Below are 18,090 nucleotides of genomic sequence, written 5' to 3'. Positions count from 1 at the left end.
TCAAGAAACGGGCAAGGGGGCCCATGGAGCACGCCACGCCTGGCGGCAGAGTCAGCAGCGTTATTCCCGATCGAGTCCGGATCGGAGCCACGCTGATGAGCACGGACCTTGACCACAGCAAGACGAGAAGTAACAAAACCACGTTGAGACCATATACCTCCAAAATCATGCACGACACCGAAAGCGTAACGACTATCAGTGTAAATAGTAACGTCCTGATCCTGAGAGAGAATACAGGCGCGCGTGATAGCATACAACTCGGCCGCCTGAGCAGAGGAGAAAGGCAGAGAGAAGGACTCCACAACAGTAGAGGGAGGGGAGCAGGCAGCGTAACCACAAAGGAGAATGCCGTCAGAAGGCTTAGAGCAAGAGCCATCCACATAGAAGGAAAGACCACTAGAAAGGGGGGTGGACAGGACGTCCGGGCGAATAGAAGTTTCAGCGGCCAGGCGAGAAGTGCAGTCATGCAAGTCAAAAGAGGAAGAAGTGTGTGAGTCAGACAAGGAAAGCAGGCGCATGAGAGCAGAGGACACAGAATCAAGGGCAGAGTGAGGACGGATAGAAAGATTTTCTGTGGCGAGAAGAATGTTCTCATAGCCTGCACGGCGTTGGGCCGATAAATGCTGTGTGGAACAATTGTTAAGAAGTATGCAAGGTGAGGGCATGACCTAAGACGATTTTCTCCGCATCTTGTATCATGACGCCACAAGCTGCGACCGCTCTGAGACAAGATGGGAGGCCTCTAGCCGCAACGTCAAGTGTTTTCGAGTAGTACGCGCAAGGGCGCATCCCCCCCCCCGTGGGACTGGGCAAGCACAGCAGCCGCGGCACCCCCAGACTCCGACACCCAGAGATGGAATGGCAGGTTGTAGTTAGGAAGGCCCAAGGCAGGTGCTGAACGAAGGGCAGTAAGCAGTGCCACATAGGCAGTGTTCATGGCATCAGTCCAAGTCAGGGAGAAAGACATGGGCTGTTCATGGGAGAAGGAGGCCCTCAGGGTCTTATCGTGGGTGGAGCAGTCGGGAATCCACTGTCTGCAGTAATTGATGAGACCCAGGAAGGACATCATGGCCTGTTTGGTGGCAGGTTTAGGAAGGCCTGTGATGCAAGAGACCCGGTCAGCAGAGAGCAGGCGTTGACCTTGAGAGAGTTCATGACCTAGGTATTGCACACACGGGAGGCAGAACTGCAACTTTTTCAGTGAAACCTTGAAGCCTAAGTCAGCCAGCCGTGTGAGAACCAGCTTGGAGGCATCAACACAGGTGCATTTGTCTGGGGCCGAAATCAGGAGGTCATCCGCGTACTGCAGGAGCACAGCGCCCCCGGGGAGGGAGAGGTCTGAAAGGAGGTCACTAAGCGATGCAGCGAAAGCGGCAGGCAAGTCGCAAAAACCTTGCGGCAAACGAGTCCACGTATATTGGCGTTGACGGTGCGTGAACGCAAAAATGGGCTGTGTGTCAGGCTCAACCGGGATACTGAAAAAAGCGGAACTGACGTCAATCACGGTGAAAAATGCATGATGGCAAGGAACCGATGACAAAATAGATGTCACGTCAGAAACAATAGGGGCTATCGGCACCACTGCATCATTTAAGCGTTGCAAATCCTGTGTGAAACGCCAAGACCCGTCCGGCTTAGGAACCGGATTAATTGAGGTATTGTAGGCGCTTTGACACGGGACTACCACGCCCAGAGACAGCAATGTAGTGAGAATGGAGTCGATACCATGCAGTTTATGTTCAGGCAGTGGGTATTGTTTCACATACACCGGTGTAGAATGTTTAAGAGTGGCCTCATAGGGTTTACAATCTACACACCCCACGTCATCCTTATGGGTGGCCCAGACCATGCGAGGAATGGAGCTGAGAGGTTCCGGGATGGTTGAGCTGTCAGAGGGAGAGAGAGAAAAGAAAGCAGGTGAAAAAGACTTATATGATTTGTTAGCAATCTGCAAATCTCTAGAGGGAGAGCCAGTGGAAACAGTCATGCGAGAGCCGCTGAAAGTCAGAGTAATGCCAAGGCGGCTCATGAGGTCACGGCCCATGAGATTAAACGGGCAGTCCGGCATAAAAACAAATGCATGGGAAAAACGGAGGTCGTCGCAAAGAACTGATAGCGGGGGAGTGTAATGGGATACAAAGGGCTGACCAGTTATACCCACAGAACTAGTGGTTCTAGATGACAAAGGGCCCTCATACTTAGGTCCGAGCGAAGAAAGAGTGGCACCAGTATCGATGAGAAAACTGAAGTCCACGCCCGACACGTTAAGCGAAATAACAGGAAGATCGTGGTTCTGGAAAGAGGAAAAAGTAGTGCTAAGATAAGCTTCACTCGGGACCAGACTCTGTGGGCAGCCCTATACTGGGGGAGGTGGAGGAAAAGGGCCATGAGGACGAGGAGGGCCCTTCGCCTTTGCCTTCAAGTCCCTTGCACGTTTTCTACACTCTGGCTGCCAATGACCCTCCCTGCAACAGTAATGACAGTTCCCTGGTTTTCTATCAGGGGCTGGCCTGTCCGGCCTGCGGTTAGATCTGACCTGACCTGAACCTGGATTTCCCTGATATTGCAACAGAACTGTGTTAGGGGCCATATCAAACAACCCATCTGATTCCATCATACAAAGCTTCTTCCCTACATCCTGTATTCTCAAGTTACTCCGATCAGTTAGCTGCATTTTCAGCATCTGCTGACAATCAGCACGACAGTTGCTCATGAACGTATTAATGAGCAAAACATTCGGGTCTTTCTCATTCACATCCATACCACCCTGGAAAATCCAAACATTCTTAAACCTTTCCCAAAACTTAACAATTGGCTCACCCTTCTCTTGCTTACATGAGGTTACTTGAGACAAATCCTGCCTACGCTGTTTGCGAGTGGACAGATATCTAGTCAACAAAGCCTGGAGCCTGTCCATAGCGTCAGGTTCCGACCATATATAGCGAGTGGTGAGTGAATACGTCGTTCGCTTTTGGGATTTATCATCAGCGCCGGTGGCACTGGCCTCCTTGTCCTTTTTAGAGCGCAAATGATATTCAGTAACCTTCTCACGTCTATTTTCTGGATGATCATTCTTAGGCGAGAGCATAGGAACGTTCTCCAATAAGTCGGACTCATCATACTGCTACGGCCCGCCCAATTGTTGACATCTAACTAGTTTGATGAGAGTAGACACCCAACGGACAGGTTCAACGTTAATGTCCGGCAGCAATTTCACAATATTGGTTAAGGTTGTAACATCAGGCGGTTTCACCTCGACCCCTTCCGGTCCGGACTGCCAAGCCATGGCAACAGCCAGGGAACTCCGTTCCGATCCCGGGGTCCACGGACCCGGTGGGGGATCGGGGCGTGTTCCAGGGTCGTAGTCCGGGTCTCTTTCCCCGTCCAAGTCCGAATCATCATCATCGGGCTTGGGGACTTTAACTACAGCCAGAGACAGGGACGGGTCTGAGGTGTTCGGTCTGGCCTTGGGCTTTGCAGCAGAATCAGAAGCTTTAAGATCAGCTTTAAGAGTAGTAAGATCTGGGTATAACCCCGGTGCGGCAGGCGGCGGAGGCTGATAAGGGGGTGGCAAGACGGGATTTTTTGTTACCAGAGGAGCCATTGGGCTAGTAGGGGATACGGTGTTCATACTACAACATGATGCTTGGTTTGAGGGCAGGGACAATCTAGGGCCTTGCCTTTTGGCCTTAATAGGCTTCGGAATTGTTTTCAGCACGCTTTTTGGAGTAAAAATCTTTTTAAAATCATCCCACACCTGTTTCATGTCATACCACGACGTATAACCCTCTTTCATGTAGGGGAGGTCCCATTGCGGATCCCCAATACCTTCATAAATCATTCTATGAGCAGAACTCAAATACCCTGCGTCAAAAGTCCCATTCCTAGGGTATGGCGGAATCTGAGGATTACTCTCAGTCCATCCTGCTAGGTTAGAGAGAAACGGGTCAACATAGTAGGCCAGATTACATCGCCTCATCCAATCAGCAGGTTTCTCATCCGGCTCTGGTTTGGGAAACGACGTACCCATATCAACAAACACAATACAAATACAAACAACACAAATCTTGGGAGTCAGAGGGATTGTGAGCATAAAACCACTAGGTGCCTAGGTTTGTACCCTCGTTACAGGGGCAAAAATCCTGCTTCATCTCATACTCCCGCCCATCAGACAGGGCTGGGTAGGTTAGCTGAGCCAAAAAGGAACGCGATATCGTCAACCAGGCAGAGGTCCAAAGGAAGGAAATGGACTTACCAGGTGAGGATATCACGTCGGGGTCACCAAGACTGTTAGGAAGGGTCTCCTTGAACAGTGTTCTCCCTCAGAAACCAGAGAATGAAGCGATAAACCAGCTCGGCAATCCTACCAAGTCCCAAGACAGAGAGAGCTCTCGATGGAATAATGAACAACACTCTCGTAGAGAGATGAGAGTTTTATTCACAAAGCACACAGAAGAAGGGGCAGTCCCCTCTTTATAGACACAGAGAGCCCGTCCCACGTGCACGCAGGCAGCCAGGAAGGGCCCGACCACATTCTAACATATGTCGTAACCTGCTGGTCCATATATGGAGTTGTTTTTCTCCATCTCTGGATGTGCTCAGTTCAACATCAAAATCCAGTAAGTCAAAAGTGCAAGTGGTTTGCAGAATAAAAGAGGAACAATAGTTATTAACAGCCTGTAAGTATGCACAAAGGGCAGACACCCTTGCATCCTCAGCAGAGTCTGATTTTATTAATACATGTTAGTCACTGGGGAAGAGACAGGCCAAAGGAAAGTTAACCCTTTCACAAGCCTTCGCGAAAGAGCTTGGAGAGAAAAGCCAATTGTTTCTCTGACACGTCCGTTTACAACTCCAGGTTTTATACCGGTGTGGCCATCTGGTTTCTGTCCTCAATTTCGATGTATGGATCTTCTTTAGCCAAATTTGGTATAAACATACGTTATTGTCCAGAGTAGCCCCAGTCTAATATATAGCATTGTTTACATTCAGGGGGGGCCCATCCTGTGCAGCTGCCTCCTGAATCAGCTCCACCATATTTCAGTCAGAGGCCCACAGGATAAACTCAACCAGAATCTACACAGTCTAATAATCAATATGATAGAAAATAATGTTACGACTATAGAATTAATAAGGTCAAATTCACCACAGCATAACTATGTAGGTCCACTTGGGGCACCATATCAGTGTCACGTTTTTGTGTGCCTGAAGCATGAAATGCCCACACTACTGCAATTTGCGGGAAATTGGAAAAATACCTTTACGATAGCAACATAATCACGCTCTCCACCTATCACATTGATTCTTGGTCTGGTAGGTTCCTGGTGCGTTGTTTGTAACCTAAATACAGTTTATAAATCTTGTTTATTTTAGTTCATAAAAAGTTCATTAAAAAAACATACAGTTTCTACAGCAGTGTGTAATTATGGGTAGTTTGGTGGTAAGCTAGGCTAACTAAGTACTTTGCTAATTTGATACTTAATTAACGTAGAGGTTAGCTAGTGTGAGCTAACCAGCTAGCGCCAGCTAACCAGCTATTGTTTGTTAATAGACAGGCATATTATTAATTCGTTTCTTTATCTGTTTTGCTAGCCTACTTGATAACTTGCTTAAGTAGCGTTAGTTAATTAGATGTTCGCGGATGTTCTCCGCGAATTTTTGTAATGTTTGCTGTAGAATGTTCCTAGGATGTTTGCAACAGGTCATATTGCGGTCCTGCAGAAACGTTCCCAAAAATACATTCACAGGATGTTTGGTAACGTCCTAGTATAGGCCCTCAATTAACGTTATTTTTGTTACCTTTAGAGAACGTTTAAGAATGTCCGGATGTGGGCCCATGATGGTCATTCATCACATTGCGTGCGAGTCAGCTGATTTCAAACATTACGTCACTAGTTTTCACCTTAAGGTGCAAATATAAAACAACGCATTTAACAGCCTATTAGAAATTTAAATCAAGCATACCATAGTGGGATGGAGAAATATGTGATAGGAATGGCATGTAAACTGCAGCTTATGACCCCATACAAATCTTCAAAAGCCAAATATTCAGCGAGCAGGACATATCAGAGCAGACTACAAAAACCTTGTGCCCTGGGGTGTCAAAACAAAACCAGTGTCCATACACTGAAACTTACCATACATGGCTTTTTAACACAATTCAATGCGAAGGTCTGGTTGGATGAAAAGTGTCTACTGTTCTTTGCAGTGAACAAAAATTGTATTCTATTGTAGTTACCAGTGAGAGGGTCTTCTTTTCACTCTTCTGAAAATGTGTGTGTGTGTGTGTGTGTGTGTGTGTGTGTGTGTGTGTGTGTGTGTGTGTGTGTGTGTGTGTGATTAAGCCCTTTTGGCAACTCAAATACACTCTCCATCCATCCATCCATTAAGTTACAAATAATTAGGACTTTTTAAGGATGCTTTCCCTTGCATGGTTACAAGTAACTTACCCTTTGCAGAGACAAAGAACTACTACTCAACTGACAATATCATAATAATTACTGATTGCTGTAGACAGAATATCAATGTTTATCAATGAGCCACAAGAGGCACTACTTTTTTCATTCAAGAAAATGGACCTTGGCTTGAGCTCAGTGGTAACACTCATCTTGCACTAAGAAAATGGGGCAAGGCATGCCAGCAAGTGTGTTATTACTTTCCTACAAACAGTTTGTTACCAGCAGGTGTTTAATAATTTAAAGAACTAAAGAATTATATGTAGTTTGAAACTAGCACAGCCAATCAGATTTCAGACATGGATCAATCCATTTTATTAATGTTAACAATATAAAGGCAATACTACATTATAATTGAATTTAATAATAGAAGTGTAGTTATACACAATACCATAGAACCTGTGTTATACAGGGACCAAACCACTGCTAAGCCAGTCACAGAGAAATAACTCCAGTATGGTTAAGCATAAAAAACAAACATTAATATACAAATAACTAATATTAGAAGTATAGGAAAGGCTATCTGAAAGACAGACAGATTAAATTGTGGACTAGCAATTGAAGAGAATACCATATAGGCAATGTGAACAGGTAAATAAGGTAAAGAGGCTGGTTACATAACAGGTGTTCAAAATAACAAATACATAATAGGTGTTCAAAAAAGTGTCGATGGACTATTCATTAATATCTCTATAACATAAAAGCGTTTCCATTACAGGAAGAGAGTGAGTGGTGAATGCAAGTCTTTCTGCAACAACAGGAGGGTGTAGTGATGCATGCAGGTGGCTCCACAGTGATTGTACTGGTCCAGAGGGCAGGCGTCCAGGAACTACCAGAAAGCATGGGCAGCTGTTCAGCTAAAAATAAATAAATTAAAATTAAATACAAAAAATTCCCACAAAAATGCAGATTGTTAGTTCTTTTTAGACATTGGACTTGATATATATTAAAAATAGAGACTCTGGTAGGCTTCAGTACAAGTACTTAGCTAAAAGGGGAGAACCAGAAGCACCAGTAGCACAGGCATTGAGGCTCCTTGGAGATTTCAACGTCCCATCAGTAATTCTGAATGAAGCCCCAGATCTGCACCCATTTTCAAATGGGAAAACTAATTACCAAAAGCTTGACTAAACGGCTTTTCAGCCAACACTTAGGCCCAAACCCATCTTCTTTTTACTCCTACCCCTAGTTTCCAAGTGTCACCCTAACCCCTTTTAGTTGAATTACAAGAGGTAGTGGTTAAAATTTTGCCCTATGAAATGGAAAAAAAAGCTTCATTAGCAGCTAACTAGCGCTGCTCTGTAGGCAACCTGGCCCTTTTTCAGTGATAGCAGAGAAGGGAAAAGTTCAGCAACTTCACTGCTGGAATTTAGTAACATTAAGTGCATCATATGCATTCAAAGAGAGGGTGTAAGACAATTACTTATTATCGCCTTTTCTCATAACATTCGATTTGGAGTGTGCCTCTGAAAAACCTCCATTTGGACGGTCATGTATCCCTAACACTTCACCCTACCCCTCCATGTCAACAAAAATTGGTACACCCTAACCCTAGACATGAACGTGCAAAACACGCTAAAGGCCAATTGGTAGGGGCAAGGGGTGAAATAGGATTGGGCCTTACTGTCATATACAAACTAAACACCATGGTCAGATTATAAGTTTTGTTGATTTTGTAAGTGAAAGTAAGTACACATTCTCTACAAGGAACAAACTTAAATATGGCATATTCTGAAAATTTCTAATGAATGGCATCATTTAAAATGCTGGGGAAAAATACTAAATGTGGCATTTTTTAAACATGTTAAATATTTGTAAAAGTAATTGTGTAGAATATGCAGAATTGTGATCTCTATAGAGTATGTGTATTTTTTCATTTAGAAAATCAACAATCAGTGTGGCCACACACAGGCCACTTTATTAGATATACCTGCTTACTGTAAAGGTGTACTTTGCAGTTCTACAATTTCAGAATCATACACTATTTGTTTATCTGCAAAATGTGACAAGTACATGTTTAAGTACTCACTGATCCCAAGTTCAATACCATACTGATTAACTTACTTAGATTTAAGTACTTGTCAGTATAAACAAATGCAATGTATCTTAACAGTTAAGTCATTAAATCTACTATCTGATTTTAAATTAAGTACATTAGCTAGCTATGATACATTATATACGTTGTATTGAGTAGTGTTGCAGTTGAGAAGAGCAGGTTTTATTCCATGTAATGTATGTATGTATGTATGTATGTATGTCAGACAGACACTATGCGATTTTAAAAAACTTATTTGGTTAGAAACTATATGTTTGAACAGACCTTCGTGTGTGGACAAATCCGAAAACGTCTGATTTGACATGCTAGGTGCAAACACAGTCCCTATATACAACTCTGTCTACAGACAATTATCGATAAACTGTTTCATTCAAAACAATACACTGTGTGTGCAGGGATAGGCTCTTGCCTCAAGTGGAGGAGTTCAAGTATCTCGGGGTCTTGTTAATGAGTGATGGTACAAGGGAGCGGGAGATTGACAGGCGGATTGGTGCTGGGTCAGCAGTGATGCGGGCTCTTTACCGGTCTGTTGTGGTAAAGAAAGAGCTGAGCAATAAGGCAAGGCTCTCGATTTACCGGTCGATCTACGTTCCCACCCTCACCTATGGTCATGTGCTTTGGGTAATGACCGAAAGAATAAGATCGAGAATACAAGCGGCCGAAATGAGTTTCCTCTGCAGGGTGTCTGGACTCTCCCTTAGAGATAGGGTGAGAAGTTCGGTCATCCGAGAGGGACTCGGAGTAAAGCCGCTGCTTCTTCAAGTCGAGAGGAGCCAGCTGAGGTGGTTCGGGCATCTGATTAGGATGCCTCCTGGACGCCTCCCTCGGGAGGTGTCACAGGCAAGTCCACCTGGGAGGAGACCCCGGGGAAGACCCAGGACACGCTGACGTGAATATTTCGCCCAGCTGGCCTGGGAGCGCCACGGAATCCCCCTTGGAGAGCTAGTGGAAGTGGCTGGGGAAAGGCAGGTCTGGGCCTCATTGCTTAGGATGCTGCCCCCGCGAGCCGAACCCCGGAGAAGCGGAAGATAACGGATGGATGGATGGATGGATGGGATGGATGGACACTGTGTGTGCAAGTACTAGGCAGAAACAATAAGAACTGAGAACTCTACAGCAGCTATGCTAACTTGTACCACACTGTGTGCTAGAACCACAACTAGGAGGTGATGTTTATGGTAGAACAATACTGTCTCTCTATGACGTCCATACATCCATCCATTATCTTCTGCTTGTCCGGGGTTCGGGTCGCGGGGGCAGCATCCTAAGCAATGAAGCCCAGACCTCCCTTTCCCCAGCCACTTCCGCCAGCTCTCCAAGGGGGATTCCGAGGCGCTCCCAGGCCAGCTGGGCGATATAGTCGCGCCAGCGTGTCCTGGGTCTTCCCCGGGGTCTCCTTTTGCTCATATTTGAACATGCTAACCTTTCTGCAGAAAACACTCTTCACTGCCGCAGGTTGTGGAATAATGCGTATACTTTTGGAGTAAACAGAGCACATTATTTTAGGTGATACCTGGCGCCTTAAAATATGCTGACATCAGCCAATCTTAATATTAAGGGCCTAATAGCAATAAACAATCGCTGAGGTTTGCGGTAGGATATTAAGCTTGTCTATGTTAAGACCTAGTGTCAAAACTAAATGTAACGTATGACTACAGTAGTGTGTAGGCCCTGTTACATTTTGGGTAAAACCAACAGAGTCTAGGATTGAGATAAATGCCCTTTTTAATGGGTCGTCTACCTTCTCAAAGTGAATATTAAAATCCCCTACAATTATTACATTATCGTTGCACACAGCCAGGTTTGCAGCGAAGTCACTAAATTCTTTTATAAATTCAGAGTATGGCCCTGGTGGTTTGTAAATGTTAAATAATGAGAACGCCTTCTTTTTTGTGACTGGATTTGTAACATGAATAGAGAGGACCTCAAAGGAAGTAAAAGTGTCGCATTGTTTCTGACTAATATCGAGAGTATTTTGGTATATTATACAGACTCCACCTCCCTTGTCTGATAGTCGCGGCCTATGTGCATAATTATAGCCTACAGGCGTGGCTTCATTTAAAGTTAAATATTCATCTGGTCTAACCCATGTTCAAGTAAGACAAAAAAATGATCGCTTATAATTTCATTTACGACGACTGCTTTAGAGTTTAATGATCTTATATTAAGTAGTCCAAGTTTTAGATCTAAGGTGTTAGTGCTATCATCAGAACATGGATATATGTTGATAAGGTTATTTAAGCGGACTGATTGAGTTTTTCTGTGATTAAATTTAGTTTTAATTCGGGGCAAAGACACAGTCTCAATAAGGTTAATCTTGGGTGACGCCTCAAGGTGGATCGCAGACGGTCGGTTTAGCCTGTCTGTCTGTGGCCTGGTACCGGCTCTGGATTGTCAGCAGCGGTTTACACTACTCTGCCGACTAACTAAAAGACTATGTGCTATGCTGCACGAAAGTAAGGCAGCACCCTCCCGCGTGGGGTGGACACCATCCCTACCTATAAGACCAGGCTTGCCCTCAAAACGTAACCAATTGTCTATAAAGCCCACTTGATTTTCGGAACACCACTTGGACATCCAGCAGTTTAACGCCGTAAGCCTGCTGTAGGCTTCAGCGCCGCGCCGCATTGGGATGGGGCCAGAGCAGATTACGGCATCGGACATCGTTTGGGCCTGTTTAATCACCTCTTTAATATTAGCCTTAGTTATCTCTGACTGCCGCAGACGGATATCATTGGCCCCTACATGAATAACTATCCTCGAATATCTCTTATCAGCTAATCTAAGATTGCCACTAATGTCCGGCGCTCTGGCTCCCGATAAGCATCTAACTGTAACCGCTGGCGTCCCTAAAGGAGTAGCTAACTTCACGTGTCGAACAATTGAGTCTCCTATGAGTGCTTTTAACAGTCTTCACAGTGGGTGCTTCACTGAGCGGGGCAAACCTGTTTGACATGCGAATGGGAGGAGCGTGGTGTTCCGGTGGGCTAGCTTTGGCCTCAGCGTTAGCATTAGCCTTAGCTTTCCGGCTAGACCGCCGAGTCATCACCCATTCGCCCCGCTGTGAGGGCTCTGACACCGGAGTCGAGGGGGTGCTAACTCTCCCTAGGGTACCGGGGGCTGCTAACGCTGCCTCTGGCTGCCTATCCCTTAATAATCCCCGGATACGCACTTCTAACTGGTCGACCTTCTCCACCAAACAGCTAACTAGCTGGCACTTAGTACAAACACTATCGCTATCACTAGAGTCGGAAAAGGGCGTTAAGCTAAACATGCCACACTCTTATAATATGCTTATATAATAAGGCATTTTGTAATGTTTGTACATTTTGCAATATCTATTTTAAGACAATGTGACTTCATAAGGATTTGGAGAAATCTTATATAAGGTAAGTGGAAATGATCAAATGATCAATGCATCCAGATACAAAGTAGGGGTAACTAATACAGTGGCCACTGACAGTGTACGTATAGATTTTATATGAGATATGTGAGAGAGTGTATGACTTTAACTACAGAATGTATGTTGAATTGCTATGGTTGTATGATGTAAATTAATAAGATTCTCAAAATTAAAATGCCATGTATTATACAGGATAGATCATAAATAAGGCCTAAGCACATTGGAATAAGTGCCCTAAAATAACCTCAGTAGGGTGCAAGAGAGGAAACAGATACTATATAAGGAGCGAGTGAACTTGTGAACCTTTCAAGGCCAAAAAGCCGAGATGGAAAAGTACCTGCATGTTTTTTTTAAAAAAGAATTCGGACAAGACTTGGAGATAATGGTTCACACAAGACCCTATTTGATAGACATATGAAGGTCAATTTGAATATAATGGTGGTTTTGTGAAATCAGGAGATGACAAAAAAGAGGTGGGGCGATGTCACCCCACCTTCACCGAGGGTATAAAACATGTGTACAAATTCTGTATATTTGGGTGTGTCGTCCAATGGCCTTTGGAAAACATTCTCCATGCTCAAGAAATAAAGGACCTGCACTTCTGAATTCTGAAGAGTCTTCTCATATTTCTTAGTCTCCTCGTATTTCTTAGTTTATTCGATTCTTTTTAATTTCTTTGAACAAATTGAATTTGTTTTATTTTACAAACCATAGATAGAACTTAGGCTTGGTGGTCAAACAAGTGTCGAGCTACGACATGTATCTAGCACATAATTCACATGCATTACCAAAATAAAAGGACAGAGAATGGTGTGCACTTGCCGAATTGTGTTCCTGGGAGGGTATAAAAAATTCACATCTGCAACTGCATACAGAGCTCTGTCCTATTAGTGAGGGTTAAAGACCCCTTGTAGTCTGCACAGAATGGAAGTCATGTGGCAGCTCTCTAAAATTCCCTACAGGGATAAAAAAAAAATATATAAATACAGATATCCGCAAGTTTTTACATTTAAAATAGACCACTGTAGTTGTGTCAGCATTTTGTAGTCGGAGCCATGCTGTTATGCCCATATTAGGAACTCCGGGTCTAAGCCCGAGTTCTCTATGGCCAGAAACAATAGGGTATTCCAAAAGTTGCCTCTGTCTCTGTGTTATATAAAAATGTTCAGAACTTGATATGTTTTTGTCCTTTGAACATTTTTCTCTCAAATACCACTGGATTCCCTAAATTACGAGGTTGTTAAAGAGTTGAAATATGAATACTGCTACATGTGAGCTAAAGCTACTGCGCACTGAATTCACATCATTAGACTGGCAGGCTCCTTAAGCCAGTTTTTCCTTGTAAAGACTGAGGGCAGATGAAAAGAAGTCAAAACAAAATCAGCAGGTTTCCACGCAGTTCTCTGTTCTTCATCTGATGCTCAGTGAAACACGATAGAGCTTTCCTTTTAGCTGGATTTGAAAAGATTTACAAACGTACCTGCCCTCAGGCTAATCCTATACAGACTCAGCTGAATACTGCTGATGCCCTGATGTTGATTTAAGCAGAATATCCTAATTATTATTTTAATGCTGGTAACATTTTTCTGTGGACATTTTTTCAGGCCATTCGCCACCTTTTTGTTTGACTTTTCCTGGTCCACTTTAAAAGGTACAGCAGTCATGTTCTGAACTGCTACACCATTTAAGGTGGAAAAGGAAGGTTCAAAAAAGCAGCCGGTGAAATATAAGCTAACTTCAGCTTCATGGAGGGTTGAAAGGCACGATATGAAGAGGTTTCTCTATTGTTGATTAACAACAGGTTCTGTATATTTTGTCTAATTGGCTAATGTTTGTGACAGCTGCTGCACCATTTAAGGTAGAACAGGAACATTCAAACAAGCTGTAATGGCATATTACTCTGGATGTCCCATCATTTTTAATAAGAACCATATTTAACAACTAGACCTAACATTTTTTATTGGTCAAAATATTAAAGATTTTAACACTACTTTCTAACCATAATGAGATAAAGGTGAGTGTATGTAAAGTGCACAGTGACTTCTCTGAGCCTGATAAAAACTACTTATTGTAGTGCTACATTATTGTTTTATGCCCAAAAAGAATTTCTCGTATGTGAAAAAGGTTAAGTGATGTCACACTGTAGGGAAAACAATATATAACAATACACATCACATAACATTGTGTCTTTTCGCTCTTGAATTTCGCTCTTGTGTTATTATAACCCACAAAGGATTGTATTTGCTATATTTGGAAAAGATGTTTTGGGTAGTAGATACAGGGACATATCTACTACCCAAGTATGTATATAGATTGATTGAATAAATGGGTGGATGAATGAATGAATGTATGAAGAGGTCTTGTTAGAAAATCTAGTTATTAACATTCTTGTTTTAAAGAGGCATTATAATGAAATTTGGGCAAGAGTGTCAAGTTCTTATAACAAGACAGTCACCACATCTGTGGTCAGTGAAAGTAATGATTCAGAACTCACCTGTGTTGCCAGTGTTGCTGCAAGTGAAGGTGCTGGACCCAGCCATCATTTTGAGAACATTACTGATATGTTTTCACATGATGCACTGACAGATTCTGCAAGTGAAGAAGACATTACACCCACACTTAATAAAGAACTGTCAGAATGGGTTAGCATGTTTCAGGTGAAACCTAATGCTGTGGATGCTACTGAGCATCCTTGAAAGGCAAGGGCACTGCAAGAACCCTTCTTAAAAGTATCATGAAGTTGAAGCTAGCAATGGTGTGGAGAAAATAAGATTGAATGTTGCTGATCAGCTTTCCAAACACTTGAGTAGATACCCTTCAGCTGTGACAGAACTACAATTAGTCAACATTTCTCTCAACATTGATGGTCTGCCTCTCTTTAAAAGTTCAAACAAACACCTCTGGCCAGTATTGTGTTCAATTAACCTGTCACCAAAGTGCATTTTTCCTCTTTGCCTTGCTCCAGCCAAGGCAATGGCAAAATGTATAAAGCAGTTTTCTGGGTATTATGGATGTGATAAGTATACTCAGAAAGGACTCTGGGATGGTTGTATGACCTATCCTAAAGTTGAGAACCTCACTTAGAGTACTGATCAGTCATTTAGAGAAAGCTGGTAAGCAGAACACCATCTGCACGAACATATCTCTACTTTCTCTATACTTCCAATTGCTATCTAATCCTTTCCTACTGACTACATGCATCGGTACTGCCTGGGAGTGATGAAGAAACTACTGGTTTTGTGGACAAGAAGAAAAGACATTCTACCGAATGTCACCTGGAGACATGGCCTGTGTCAGTGAATGTCTGGAAAGACTAAAATCAAGCCTTTCTGACTGCTTTGCAGGGAACCCAAGGGGTTTGCAGGAGATTGAGCGCTGGAAAGCAACTGAGCTCCAACAGTTTGTTCTTTATACAGGGGAGATTGTTTTGAAGGGAGTCTTACCAGGGGACCTCTATGAGCACGTTTTATCCTTCAGCACTGCTTTGTGCATATTAGTGAACCCAGAACTAGTGCGGACCCATGGGTCATATGCACACAAACTTTTAGTGTACTTTGTGGAAAAGGGAAGGACACTTTATGGAGAGACCTTCTTGGTCTATAATGTACATTCACTGCTGCACATCACAGCAGATGCCCAGGAGTTTGGATGCCTTGAAAATGAGAGTTATTTGTATCATGTTAAAAAAATGGTCAGGTCTGGAAAAAATGTTCTGAGTCAAATAGCTAATCGACTTGATGAAATGTCATAGGTGAAATTAAACATCAAAGAGAAAAACGTCACAATTACGGTATGGAACAACATCTTCATAATGTCTCCTGTAGAATGCTGTGAAGTGGTGTCACAAGAAACTCGGGAGACTGTGCTATGCAGGGTCTACACAAATTTTACAGCCTTACTTGATGATACCATGTGACTCCCGCACTCCCTATGTAACAAACACAAGGCATTCAATAATGCTATATCTTGACAAACAAGGACTTCAGAAGATGGATTCATTGGTGGAGGAAAGCCAAGGCTCCAGAATTGTCTTGTCAATTCTTCGTAGTCTATGACATAAAGGTTGTCTGCCTGGCAACAGAAGAGGGGTCTTTTATCCATTATCTGATGGAAGTTGCAGCAAGTACTTGTGATAATAATAATCTTCTTCTTCTTCTTTTGGCTGCTCCCTTTAGGGGTCGCCACAGGGGATCATCTGCCTCCATCTTGTCCTATCCATTGCCTCCTCTACTTTCACACCAACCATTTCCATGTCCACCTTCACTACATCCAACATTCAAAATTACACCATCAACCTCCAACTTCAGGCTCATGATCACTCTGTTTACATCCAGAACACTTTTCACAAGCTGTTCCTTTAGGATTATGTCTGCAAGCTCTCTGCCTTTACCAGTCATTGTCCCTATGTTCAGAGTCCCTACTCTAACCTCCACACTCCTGCCTTTCCTTCTTTCTCGCTGCCTTCTAACCTGCCTTCCTCCTCTCCTCTTTGATGGTCTTCAACCTACAGTAGTCCAATTTCCACCGGCACCCTGCTGGTCAACAGCACCGGAAGCGGTCGTTGTTAACCCGGGCCTCGACCAATCCGGTATGGCAATCATATTCGTGATCCGCATGATAGTTTTGGCAAAGTTTTACGCCGGATGCCCTTCCTGATGCAACCCTCACCATTTATCCGGGCTTGGGACCAGCACCAGAAGTACACAAAGTACACCCATAATGGCTGGTTTACTTGTGCTAATAATAATAATAATAATAAAAAAAATAATAAATTACATTTATATAGCGCCTTTCACAAACTGAAGGTCGCTTCACATAGTATGGGCAGGAAAAAAAAAACGCCGGTGAGCACGATTATATGTCCATATAGTCAGGATCCGCGCATCAAAGCCATCACACCCATCACAGCCATAACTAAACGAGGGTCCTCTTTTTGAACGGTGGATGTAACGTGGACGTCGTGCAATTCCAAGTGTCCAGCAGAGATTATATGACGCGGAATCCAAGCGCACATGGAAGTCGAGGTGTGTAAGTTCAGTTTGTGAGTATTTAAACATTGCCAGAGCGTAAAAAACAAAAATGCACAGCACAATTCGAGGCCAAAAACAAAAACTCTGGACACCGGCCGTGGACATGACAGAGAAGAGTGAACATGCCAGAGGTCAGACCACGCACGTTAGCAAGCAAGCAAGCAAGCAAAATTTATTTATATAGCGCTTTTTACAACAGGTGTTGTCACAAAGCAGCTTTACAGAACAATCAGTATTACAGAGAGAAGAGAAAAGAAGAAAGAAAATCCGGGTCCGAGCCCCCATGAGCAAGCCAGCGGCGACGGTGGCAAGGAAAAACTCCCTAAAAGAGGAAGAAACCTTGAGAGGAACCAAGACTCGGAAGGGGAACCCATCCTCCTATGGTCGACACCGGATAGCAAACATTATTAGTATGAAGTATTACAGTAAAGTGGGAAAAGAAAGATCTGAGGGTGAGGACTGCACAGCGCTGTACAGCAAGAAGCTCAGTGGTGGTCAAACCGGTCCAGAAGGCTGGTGAGCAGCGGCACCAATCAAGGCAGTAGAGGCAACAGCATCAGGCGCACAGGATGGGCAGCTGATCAGCTCGGCAGAGAAAGGAGAAGAAAAAACAGAGTTAGTCCTGTACAGAGTGGCTGACCACAGATTACAGTAAAACAGAGCAGTGTAGACTCCAGCAGGTCTAGACCTGACAGGGAAGACTAATCACCAAATGCTTGACTGTACAAATAAGTTTTTAGCCTAGACTTAAAGATTGGGGCTGTGTCTGATTCCCGAACATTAGCAGGAAGATTATTCCAGAGCTGGGGGGCTTTGTCTGAGAAAGCTCTCCCCCCTGATGTAGCTTTATTAATTCTAGGTACCAGTAGTAAGCCAGCACCTTGTGATCTAAGTAGGCATGATGGTTCATAGTGGGAGAGGAGCTCACTCAGGTACTGAGGGGTGAGCCCGTTTAGAGCTTTATAAGTCAGTAATAGAATTTTATAATCAATGCGAAATTTAACTGGTAACCAGTGCAGGGCTGATAAAACTGGACTAATATGGTCAAACTTCCTAGTTCTTGTGAGGAATCTGGCTGCAGCGTTCTGGACCAGCTGAAGCTTGTTAAGGCTTTTGCTGGGACATCCAGACAGCAGGGCATTACAA

General features: G+C 43.7%; 1 pseudogene; it reads right to left on the bottom strand.

Annotated features, from left to right (window-relative positions):
- Positions 1 to 10,803: 10,803 nt before the first annotated feature.
- Positions 10,804 to 14,454, bottom strand: LOC119264072 (annotated as a pseudogene).
- Positions 14,455 to 18,090: the final 3,636 nt, after the last annotated feature.

This window comes from Pygocentrus nattereri, chromosome 9 (genome assembly GCF_015220715.1).
Source record: "Pygocentrus nattereri isolate fPygNat1 chromosome 9, fPygNat1.pri, whole genome shotgun sequence".
Taxonomy (NCBI): Eukaryota; Metazoa; Chordata; class Actinopteri; order Characiformes; family Serrasalmidae; genus Pygocentrus; species Pygocentrus nattereri.
The sequence above is the reverse complement of the archived record's forward strand: the minus strand, read 5'-3'. Positions and strand labels throughout refer to the sequence as shown.